Raw genomic sequence first — 12,074 nt, 5'->3', positions numbered from 1 at the left:
TCTAAACGTATTCTATATACCGCACCTAAATTTAGGAACCACTTATAGAATATGCTTAGGCAGAAATTTGATCCGTGCGAATTTTCAGGCACCATATTATACAATCCGGAGGCTAATGTTAAACAGTGCGTATATTATTATTATTTATTTATTGCATTTGTACCCCGCATTGTCCCACTTATTTGCAGGCTCAATGTGGCTTACAGAGTGTTGTTATGACAAAGTCATGACAGGATATTAGATACAATCAAAAGTGCGCAGAAGATGGATGAGGAATTAGAGAAGATGTTGTTAGATAGGATAGTTTAGGAGGTGAATTTGTGTCTTTAAGGGGTCTTTTTGTAGGCTCTATTGAAGAGATGTGTCTTCAGAGATTTGCGAAAGTTGCTTAGATTATCCATAGTTTTTAGGGCTGGGGGTAACCCGTTCCATATCTGTGTACTTCTGTAGGAGAAGGTAGTGGCGTATGCCTGCTTATATTTAAGTCCTTTACAACTGGGGAAGTTCAGATTGAGGAATTTGCGGGCTGATCTCTTGGCATTTCTGGGCGGTATATGTGTAAATGACTAGAACACCAGCATCTATGAATGTACTTGCCCCTTGATATTTAAAAGCATTTAACCAGCCAGGATTGGCACCTGGCCAGTTAAGCAATCTGCAAATTTGAAGCGGGACATGGCCGTCCATGACCCGCTGAAAATGTGCAGTTAGCAGCTAACGGATAGTTGCGCGATATAACCGACTATCTGCCGATTATCAGTGCAAGTTTGGTGGCCATATTTGGCCAAGGTGAATACCAAGCCTATCTTTGGCTGGTTCAAACTTAACCAGCCAACACTGAATATTGGCAGGTTAAGTTTGAACCGGCCAAATATAAAGTGGATAGTCAATGCCGATCACCAGAAAACAGCCTGGCATTTAATATGCGGGCTCAGCGCCAATCGCTGGAGTTAGCCGGGCTAACTCCCCTTGTCTGACTATCGGGCCCTTGAAGCTTAAATCTATACAGCTGCTTATACAATTCCCCCTCAGTGTGAAGCTAACGCATAATGTTGTACAAGTTCCCATATCAAGCTCTTTAACATTCTTTAGTAAAAGTGACCATAACAGTCAGATTAAAAAGGATTTTTCAAATGGCAAAGAAAACTATATTACTGGACGGGCTGACACGGCATGCTCCTTCTACACAGAAATGGCGAGTTCAAATGATCACGCTGCTGCGCATAGAACGCATGGCAATCCGTAACCGCCCGCCAAGGGAGTTACAGCATCTGCAAGACAGCTGGGGCCCATTCTGGGACACCCTCATGCCTCACACTAAGAGCCAAATTTTGAACATGTGAAAGTCAGTTTGTGTTATCCTGTGGGGGACAAAGTAGGGGAGGGGATAAGTATAGGATGTTTAGAGGGGATGGCAGCGAGAGCGGGAGGGTGGGAGGGAGGGGGTAATAAGGGGGGTTTTAGATTGGTAAGTGGGTTTTGGATTTATAGATGATTCCCAAGTTTTGGAATATAAAATGATTGAAGATAAGGTATAAGGTTGGCAGGGAGGTGGGGAGAAAAGAAAAATTTTGATGATAGTAGTTAATGACTTAGGCACGTAAGTATGCGCTGTTAATCCAACTGCCAATAGTGAATGGTAAGAATATGTTACTGTGTTGAATCATCAATAAAAATATTGAACCATTAAAAAAAAAGGATTTTTCATCATGTTGGCCATTATCCCACAAATTCTATAAATGGCGTGCATGCAAATTTGGGCACGCACAATTTAATTAAGTAATGAGCCAATTAATGTCAATTTAATTAGAGGCTTTCTGTGCACATAAATCAGCATTTAATGCCTGGTTCTATATAGCACGCCTAGAGACCCACACCAAAATCCAGGCGGATTCTAGAACAATGCACGTAACTTAATTGGATTAACAAGCTAATCAGCATTGATCAGCACTTAACAAGCAACAATGAGCACTAATTGGTAATAATTAGAATTTACGCGCACTACTTGCTAAGCGTATTCTGTAATGAACTGTGCCTAAATTCTAATGTGCACAGTTCAAATGGGTAGGGAAATGCGCATTTTATGGACGTTCCAAAACTGACATGCGTAGTTCTAAAATATGGCCCAGCGCATGTAATTCTACAAGCAGGGATTTAATCCACATTTTCACTGGTGTAAATGGATGCGCATAGTTTTAGGCTCAGGGATATCTAGGCTCCGCTTAGAGAATACACTTAGGCGGGAATGTTTGCCGCGTGGATGTTTTAGGCGCCTTAGAAATCTGGCCCTTTATGAGGAAAAAGGGTTTCCAAAATGACCTCTTAAATGCACAAGTCATGCAATAGAATCATGAGTACATTTTTGGATACAGCCATCTGTGCCATGGGCAGGTCAGGGACCCTCCCATAAATTACGTGCAATGTTATGGAATACTTGGATTTGCAGGCCCAAGTACCACCAGTCGGGTGCAAGGATTTACAACAGCTTCTGGCCTTTTACAAAATATTAGCTTAACGCAGAGCTTAACACTGCCTAACTTTGGCTGCCATTTACTGAATGAGTCCCATAGTTCCAAGCCTTGCCTCAAAGCCTCTCCCGGGAACACCTCCCCCAAAACAAGGAAAAGTACACACAAAAAGGTCATGGGGAGGGCAGGTTTCTAAAAGCCCCTTGTTGTGGGCAAAGCACTGTATTAAGGAGGAGGTGATCCACCTAAGTGGATGAACGCTAACTCCCACGAAAATATAGCAGTATAAAGGGAGTGGGAAGTGGACCAATGACTCCAGGGAAACGGGATACAAGTCTACAAGGTACCACTTTATTCAATGCCTCGACACAGTGCTGTGTTTCGGCCACAGGCCTGCCTAAGGAGTCTAAAATAATAACAACAATCAATTAGAAAATATAAATGTAAACAAATAGATAAAACCACCATACAGATTTACATAAAAAGTATACATAAAAATGTTTGAATAAATGTATATCGTTTGGACATGAAGAATATAAAAACATATATATATGAACACTGATATATATATATAAGCAATAGATATACATGTATATGAATTATAAAAATATGAATGCAAATACAATAATATACATTGTTATTCTGCATACATATATATGCGTACTTTATGTGTGTAAGTGGAGACAGAATGATATGGATTATTCACAATCAAATATAGGGATGTATATAAAGAAATGTAAACCTTACATAATGAAGATGTGGAAACAGAAATAAATAATAATATGGAAACAATTTGTACATTAAAAATTGAAGAGTACATGTATTACCTTCAGAAATGAGTTTGTAAATTATCCTTCCTGGGTCTCCAAATTTTAAAGGTTCTGACGGAAAACCACAAAACCTGAGGATAGGATGTGGCTGCTGATTTTGTTAGTGCTGGAATGTGGCTGTATCAGCTCCAGGAAAATGTGATGCTCGTCTCGGAAAACAGGCACATTCCTGCCGTGTAAAAAAAAATTCAGAGCATCTTAAAATATACTCTTTTTTATATTTTTTTTTTTTACCAACTTTCCAAACAGCTCAACATTTATTTTTACTATAATTTCAAAAGTTGCATACAGTCATCCTAGAACAAGATTTACCTTCTAAATCTGAGGTGTTTTTTGTAATACATCAGTTCCATTATAAGTACATAAGTAGTGCCACACTGGGAAAAGACCAAGGGTCCATCGAGCCCAGCATCCTGTCCACGACAGCGGCCAATCCAGGCCAAGGGCACCTGGCGAGCTTCCCAAACATACAAACATTCTATACATGTTAGCTTGACGGAGTTTAAAAAGGGGTTAGATTCCTAAAGGACAAGTCCATAGACCGCTATTAAATGGACTTGGAAAAATTCCGCATTTTTAGGTATAACTTGTCTGGAATGTTTTTACGTTTGGGGAGCGTGCCAGGTGCCCTTGACCTGGATTGGCCACTGTCGGTGACAGGATGCTGGGCTAGATGGACCTTTGGTCTTTCCCAGTATGGCACTACTTATGTACTTATGTACTTATGTTATTCCTGGACTAAGCATCTATTAAATTCAAATCATGTAACATTAAAAAAGAAGGTGTGAACACAATTAAAACACGTTTACACTAAACACAGCATTTGAAACACTTAATATAACTGCAGCATAGTAAAAGATGTTCCATACCAAATCATTCTTGTTTCTTCCATTGTAGTATTACCTTGAGAAAGATTTAAAACCTTTTAAATTTGTTTTAATAACCTTTGCTACTCACACCTACGTCTTTGCTTCTCAAACTGTTTGCACTGTCCCCAATAACACTTGGCAGAAAGCTGTCATCCCTGGCTAAATCCTTTCTTAGGTTAGATGCTACGCCTCCGTTAGACAGGATCAAAAGGTCACAATCGATTTTAGAGGCCACCTGGAGGGTTCATGCCATGAACTGACTCAAAAAATTTATATCAGAGCTAGGCCTGGTCTAACACTCCAACTGCAGGCAAGGGCCTGCCAGGCCTAGCTCAGAAAGAGGCTGGAGTTATTGACCCTGTTACCTGACCTCTTCAAACTTCAGGCGAATTTGTCTGGCAGTTACCACGGTGACTGGGCATCCCAAGCTTATCCTTCTTACTGAAAAAAAAATGTTTTTTTGACTAAAAAAGATAGTTAAAAACCACCTTGTCGAAATGCCTATCAAGGGGCAAGTGCAAATATTTTAATTGCTTTCTTAGAAATTCTGTCCTATCATTTTCTCTTTAGAATCTACTGGCAAGTAAGCAAAGACTTCCAACGTGAAAGTATTTCGAATACTTTAAAATACAGAACGAGGGATCTTTTCCAGCATGTAAAACATATTGCTTAACCCAATAATTTTGGTAGGGCACAAAAATATTAAGCACAAACCATAGATCTGCATGTCTTGGAGTCTTAGTTTAAGCAGCTCAGGTTATTTGAGAGAAATCTAGAAAATAAATAATTTAAACCAGTGCAGTTTTTCTAGCAAAAAAGGTGCCAGTACTCAAATGCCTGGTCACCCATCAGGGGTGGGGTGATCACTGAGGGACCCAACCCACAATAGCCAGACCCCCTGCAACCAGTCACAGAATCTATGACAAGGCAGAATTTGCGTATAGAGCCTGAACTTTTCCATTAAAACTTGGGGACCATGGGTCAATTTTAGCAGGCAATGGAAAAGGTGCCGGTACTCAAATGCGAGGCCACCCTTCAGGGGTGGGGTGATCACTGAGGCCCCCTGCAACCAGTCACAGAATCTATGACAAGGCAGAATTGTTGTGTAGAGCCTGAGCTCTTTCATTAAAACTTGGGGACCATGGGTCAATTTTAGCAGGGAATGGAAAAGGTGCCGGAACTAAGTACCCCCAAGTACCCCCTCAAAAAAAGCCCTGATTTAAACTGTACCACTAAAATCGGTTCTTTTTGCTAAGGTGTGGTTGACTCACCATTTAAAACCAGTTATGTTTCCTGAATATCTACATCCTATTATGCTTGAAGACTAACAAAGAATTCATGAAAATGATGTCAAACTGAACTCCTCCTTTTAATAACTAAAATCATTTAATTCAGAGACCTTTTTACTAAGGTGCAGTGAACCCTGAGTTTAGCAGCTAGCCTAACGGTTAGTGCAGTGTCCTGAGGAACAGGGTTTTGAGTCCCGCTGTAGCTCCGTGTTACCCTGGGCAAGTTTTCTAACCCTCCATTGACCCAGGTACAAAAAAAAAGCCTTCAATTGTGAGCCCACAAGGGTCAGAAAAATACTTGCATAAGTAATATGTAAATCCCTTCAATTGTACCACAGAAAAACGGTATATCAAATCCTTTTCCCATTTTCTCTCTTTTGGAAATTCTTAAAAAACTTATATATATGAATCCTGGAGGTTAGTGATGTTGGATTTTGTTTTGTTTTGATGGGTATATATATAAGGGAATGGATTGTTTTTACTTTTGTAGTTCCCTCTGCTAGAGAAGAGTTTTTAAGTTTCAATTTCTACACTGCCATGAAGTCTATTGTGGATAACTGGGCGGTATATAAAACTTTTATAGCATAGCATTTCCTGTCTCACTAAGCCCGGAATTATCACAACAGGTCATGTGCTAATGTTCCCAATAGCACATGGCACCTGCAAAAAAAACAAAACAAAGAACAGGAGCACTTACCACCACCGTTTATCGTTTATTTGCGAGGCGCCGACAAAATTCAGCTTTAAGCGCTAGTCTATAAAGAGGGGCATAATCGAACAGGGAGGACCATCTCTAAGGGCGACCATCTCTAAGGAACAATTAATGGTTCTGTATCACAGTGGTGTAGCTAGGTTGGGGCCATGGGGGCCTGGTCCCCCCAAAAAAATTTCCTCTGGGCCCCTGCTTTTGCTGGCAGGGGTCCCCAACTCCTGCCAGCTGAAGCACTGTCCAGCGCCGGTCTCCAGCGCCGCCTCATTGCCTGCCCTGCTCTGTCTTCCCCTCACGTCTGGCACGCTCCTTTGAGTGAAATTGACCATGTCAATTGACCCATCCCGGGGGGGGGGGGGGAAACGGCGGTGGGATGGCAGACCAAAATGTGTCCCCCCCCCACCTCAGACTCTGGCCCCCTCCCACCGTGAGGTCTGGCTACGCCCCTGCTGTATCATGATGCTCTTTTCTCTCCTATGTCTGACTGCAGCGATGTGGGCCAAGATGTAATTACCCCTTGCTGAAATTCTTCCCTAATCCAAGGCTCAAGTGCCCGTAAGTAAAACTTCAGGACAAATGTATTGAAACTGACAAATACAGGCTGACAAATAATCAATAAAAGTCCAGTTCAGCAGCTGTTATTATTTTCATGGAGTAACACGAGTAATGAAGACTCCAATGGAGGAGTAGAGGAAGGCGCCCAGGTAGAAATCCGCTTGAGTCCAGGTTTTATTGGAGTCCTAGGGAATGTCTGTAGACAGTGCAGAATGCCGCATTAAGACTGATTAACTCAAGTAGGAAATCTGATAGAGTGACCCCTTTGTATGTTCAGCTTCATTGGTTGCCTATAGAGGCCAGAGCATTGTTTAAATGGTACTGAATGATTTTCATGATTCAGCAAGAAACAGCTCCTGTCTATATGATTCAATTACTTGATTTTTCATGTGTCTTCCACAAATGTTTTTTTTACAATCTTTGAACCATGTTTTCCCGATCCTAAAGGGATAAGATCAAAGAGACTTTTAATTTTTTCTTTTCTTATCAGGCAGAGAATTAAAGAACAAAGTAGAATTTTATGCTATTTAGAAAAATGATAAAAACTACTCTTTTTTGTGTGAATATGTCACTTTTAAACTGATTTCATCTAGATTTGTTGTTTTTGTGTTTTGTTTTGTTTTTTTGTATGGTCCTAGGTGTTTTACCTAGATTTTCTTCCTTGTGATCTGCTTTGAACTCATTGCCCATTCTGCCTCACCTCACCCTATGCGTGGAATAAACTTCCTGAGCCCCTACGCCAAGCCCCCTCCCTACCCATCTTCAAGTCCTTGCTCAAAGCCCACCTCTTCAATGTTGCTTTTACCTTTCAGGAAACCTAGACTGCCCCATTTTGACTGCCCCCACTTGACTGATTGTACATTTGTCCATTAGATTGTAAGCTCTTTGAGCAGGGACTGTCCTATGTTAAATTGTACAGCGCTGCGTAACCCTAGTAGCGCTTTAGAAATGTTAAATAGTAGTAGTAGTAGTGGTTATTAGCGGAATACAAGAACAGATTTTAATATAATGCAGCATAAAAAGGTAACCTCAAAACATATGCAGGACAATCACATTTTAATGAACTCTTAACATGCCCTTTGCCCTGTTTGCATGTTTCTGCTTCAGAACTGAATTATGTTATAAGCCTATGTTTTATTTTTTCTGCTTGACAATTTCCTAAATCTCTACTACTGAAGATTTTGGAGGACAATGGGTTTCTCAGCTGCTACCAATTGCTCAGTCTCCAACCTGGGCAGATTTTAATATGACTAGAATGGAGCATCGCCAAGAACCAGCTGGTTCTCTTGCTTTGCTTTGCATCTGGGCTCAGTCTTTGCACTCTGGAGTAAGGAAAGGTGGTGTACTTTCCCTAGGCTCTCACATTACAGGGACCGTTCTGGTCTTCCCAGTTTTTAAGAGTATGCACATGACCAGCAGTGGCACATAATCAATAGGAAAAGCCCAGCTGTCAAGGATCCTCACCAGCTTCCTTTCAGTGGAATAACGTGATTTGTCATTTCACAGATTGGGAATACGATGTGTGGACATCCAGTGAGGCCATTCTACAAGGAAAAGAGCTTCCAGCGATGCAGGACCTTTATTGTGGATTACATTACCATTTAATGTTAGTGGCATGACAAGCTACTGTGGTTTTCGCAAGGTGTTAAAAACTTGGATCTTCCAAACGTGTTTTTGATATGGAATGGAGGAGTGGCCTAGTGGTTAAAGCACCGATTTGGGGTTCAAATCCCACTGCTGCTCCTTGTGATCTTGGGCAAGTCACTTAACCCTCCATTGCTTCAGGTACAAACTTAGATTGTGAGACCTCCTGGGACAGAGAAATATCCAGAGTACCAGAACGTAACTCACCTTGAGCTACTACTGAAAAAGGTGTGAGCAAAATCTAAATAAATAAGATTCTGGAATCTTAAAGAGTGACAAGATTCCATGCAGAATCTCAAAGAGTAGCGACATTCCATGTAGAACCCTAAAGAATAGCAAGATTCTGGAGTGGAGGAGCGGCCTAGTGGTTAGAGCACCAGTCTTGCAATCCAGAGGTAGCCGGTTCAAATCCCACTACTGCTCCTTGTGATCTTGGGCAAGTTACTTAATCCTCCATTGCCTCAGGTACAAACTTAGCTTGTGAGCCCTCCTGGGACAGAGAAATATCCAGAGTACCTGAATGTAACTCACCTTGAGCTACTACTGGAAAAGGTGTGAGCAAAATCCAAATAAATAAATACAAGTTACATCAGACAAGGGCAAGACACAGGGAGGGAAGGCTCAAAGGGAGGCAATCTGCAGACTGCCGCTGCTGCGCTTCTTTCACATGGAGCGAGGTTGAGGTGAGACCCCTATGATTTGAATTCAGGGGGGCCTGGGCGGGGGGAGGGGACTGTGGTGCCGGGCCCCCCTTGGAGGCCCTGGGAATTTTGTCCCCCCTGCCCCCCCCTCTCGGTGGCCCTGCAATATAGTGTTGCATTTATCATGCATTAGATGCAAAACCAAGCACGTGCTTTTCTAGGGCCCCTTTTACTAAGCCGTGTAGGCACTTGCGCGCGCCACATGCGTGCCAAATTGGAGTTACCACGTGGCCCTTGTGGTAATTTCAATTTTGGCATGCGTCTGTTACACATGTCTGAAAAATATTTTTTCTTCTCTGGCACATGTAGCAGATGCGTGCCTAGTGGCATCTGACGCGCTTAGGTCATTACCGCCAAAATTCTTTAGCACTAGGTCTATGGCTGGCGGTCAGGTCTCAGACCCAAAATGGACCCGCGGCAATTTTGATTTTGCCGCACGTCCATTTTCATTTTAAAAAAAAGAGGCATTTTCTGCAGGCGTGCTGAAAAATGGACCTGTGTGCACCCAAAACCCAAGCCTGCACTACCGCAAGCCATTTTTCAGCATGCCTTTGTTAAAGGACCCCCGTTTCCTATGTTGTTCACAGTTTTCATTTTGTTTTGTATTTTTTTTGGGGAGGGGGAGAGAGAAGCAATATCGTAGTGCATACTCGTTCAGAAAATGTTCGCACTCTTCCAAAAGAGTGTACATTACAAAAACACACACTACGAATCCACAAGAAACACTGCATTCTTTTTCCTCTCTCCTTTCACATGGACTTTCTCCTTTCACTCCCTATTTACCGTCACAGCAATCTTTCTTTAAATTCTTTTAAAGTTAATTTAAAAACTTCTCTTTAAACAGGATTTCAGAGACACAGGGTGATGGACCAGCCAGCATGGGATTTTTGTCTTTAATGTTCTACCAACCTGCCTTTCCTATTTTTTAAAGCGTGAATGAATATTTTTTCAGTTATTTATATGGTGTTCCTTTCCATTGTCCTATTTATATATTTTGTAATTTTTATGTAAACCGGATAGAGCGGTATAACAAGTTTTAATAAACCTAAACATAACACTATCAGGAAATAGTGCACTATTTGTAATGAGTGCAGACTATTGGGGAATTGTGTGCACTTTTTCCTTTTAGTGCACACAAATAGTGCATGCATGTGCACTTTATTGAGAAGGTCCATGAATGTTTCCCAATTGTGTGCACTCTTGTGGAAGATTAACACTATCCCCCAGATTTATTTATTTATTTGACATTTATATCCCACATTAGCCTGAGTAGAACTCAGGTTCAATGTGGCTTACATAACAATTAGAAAAACATAAACATCTCCTATATAATAATTTGTCAATCTGCATCCTTGGATGGATGGCTGGCTGGGTTCGTAACCGTATGCAAATTAGCTACTACATAATCGGCTCGCCTCCAATCTTTCCTTCCCTCTCAGCGTCCTGCCCTCCTCTGACATAATTTCCTCTTTCCGCAAGGGCGGGACACTGAGAGGAAAGGAAAGGGAAGGCTGGAGGCGACCCAAGCCGAGCCTGCCGCTTTCACTGCCACCGCTGCGCCTTGAGGTAAAATAAATGTTTTAAAGGCAGGGTGGCAGGAAGGAAAGGAGGGCTGTTGTGGGAGAAGAGGGCGGGCAGGTGAGGGCTGGGGTTGAACTGGAACTTGGGTGCTTAAAAGAGGGGCAGGTGGGGGCTGGGCAAATCACTGGACATAGATGGGAGGGGAAGGGAGGAGAGGGCAGAGTAGAATCGCTGGACATGGATGGGATGAGAGGGCAGGGGAGAATCACTGGACATGGAGGGGAGAGCAGGGGAGAGAGGAGCAATCACTTAGATGATAGCCTTCCTAGGGCCCATTTCATTTTTCGCAAAATGGGCTTTTTTGCTTATGTTCAAAATATATTAACAGAAAGTAAAATACATCATATAATGTTAGACCAGTAAAATTTGAGTTAGGAGCAGATGTAATTAAATACCTTCTATATATGGTGCCCAGATTCGCACACCCAATTTTGGACACACACCCAAGATGCGCATGCAAATTAATTGAATAACGATCCCTTAACTATCAATAATTGGGTGCTAACAGCCAATTATTGATGTTAATTTGCATATCTGGTTGCGTGCTATTCTATAAGACATGGCACCTAACTCTACTAGCGTGAAAAGGGGGTGTGGCCAAGGACAACTCAGGGGTAATCAAAACTTTCCATGCATATTTATAGAATACTGCCTCAGCGCATCTAACATGGGCACCAGCCTTTACACCGGATTTCAGCAGGCATAAATCTGGTGCTTAAACTTAGGCGCAGGAAGCGGTGCTATGTGAGATTCTATAAATGGCCTATTTTTTATGCGCACATTTTGGAAAATTATTTGTAGAATTTCTCCTTATATACAACACAGGAGAAAAAAAACAAACATTTCAGATTGTTTCCTGTCATTTTGGGCAAAAAAACAACACAAACCCACAAATTCTATAAATAGCACTAAACATTGTGTGTACAAATTTGGGCACATGCAGCTTAATTGAATAACGAGCCAATTAGCACTGATTGGCATTAATTCCCAACCTATAATATGCACCATAAAACTATGAACAGTTACCCCTGTATTCTATCAAGGTTGTCCAAATTTGAGTGGAGATCTCAGATCAGCACCCAAAATAATTAGCTAATATACTCCAATGATTTAATTACTGGAGTTAACAAGCATTTAATTAGCACTAATTATATTTGGGCACCGATCTGGCTGTGTGCTATTCTGTAACAATGGATGCCAAAATTGGAACATGCGCAACTCAGAAGGGGGAGTGGCCATGGGAGGTGCATGAGTGTGTCAGGGGTGTTCACAAAAGATGCACACTGCGTTACAGAAAATATGGATTAGCACACACTGAATGGCCACGTACTGCAGGACACCTCAGCATGTCCCGTGGTTCACCAGTTTAAACTGCATTGGGCACATGCTAGCATCTAACTCAGCTTAGTAAAAAGTACCCTTAGACAA

At 41.8% G+C, this 12,074-nt stretch overlaps 1 long non-coding RNA gene across 1 annotated transcript in view; it reads right to left on the bottom strand.

Moving 5' to 3' along the window:
• Window positions 1-12,074, bottom strand: part of LOC115479241 — an 82,820-nt gene that overhangs the window by 29,394 nt on the left and 41,352 nt on the right. The window contains exon 2 of the long non-coding RNA XR_003943635.1: window positions 3,296-3,467. This is a non-coding gene — a long non-coding RNA (uncharacterized LOC115479241). The remainder of the gene's footprint in view (window positions 1-3,295; window positions 3,468-12,074) is intronic.

This window comes from Microcaecilia unicolor, chromosome 10 (genome assembly GCF_901765095.1).
Source record: "Microcaecilia unicolor chromosome 10, aMicUni1.1, whole genome shotgun sequence".
NCBI lineage: Eukaryota > Metazoa > Chordata > Amphibia > Gymnophiona > Siphonopidae > Microcaecilia > Microcaecilia unicolor.
Note: the sequence above shows the minus strand (reverse complement) of the source record. Positions and strands in the feature narration are given on the sequence as shown.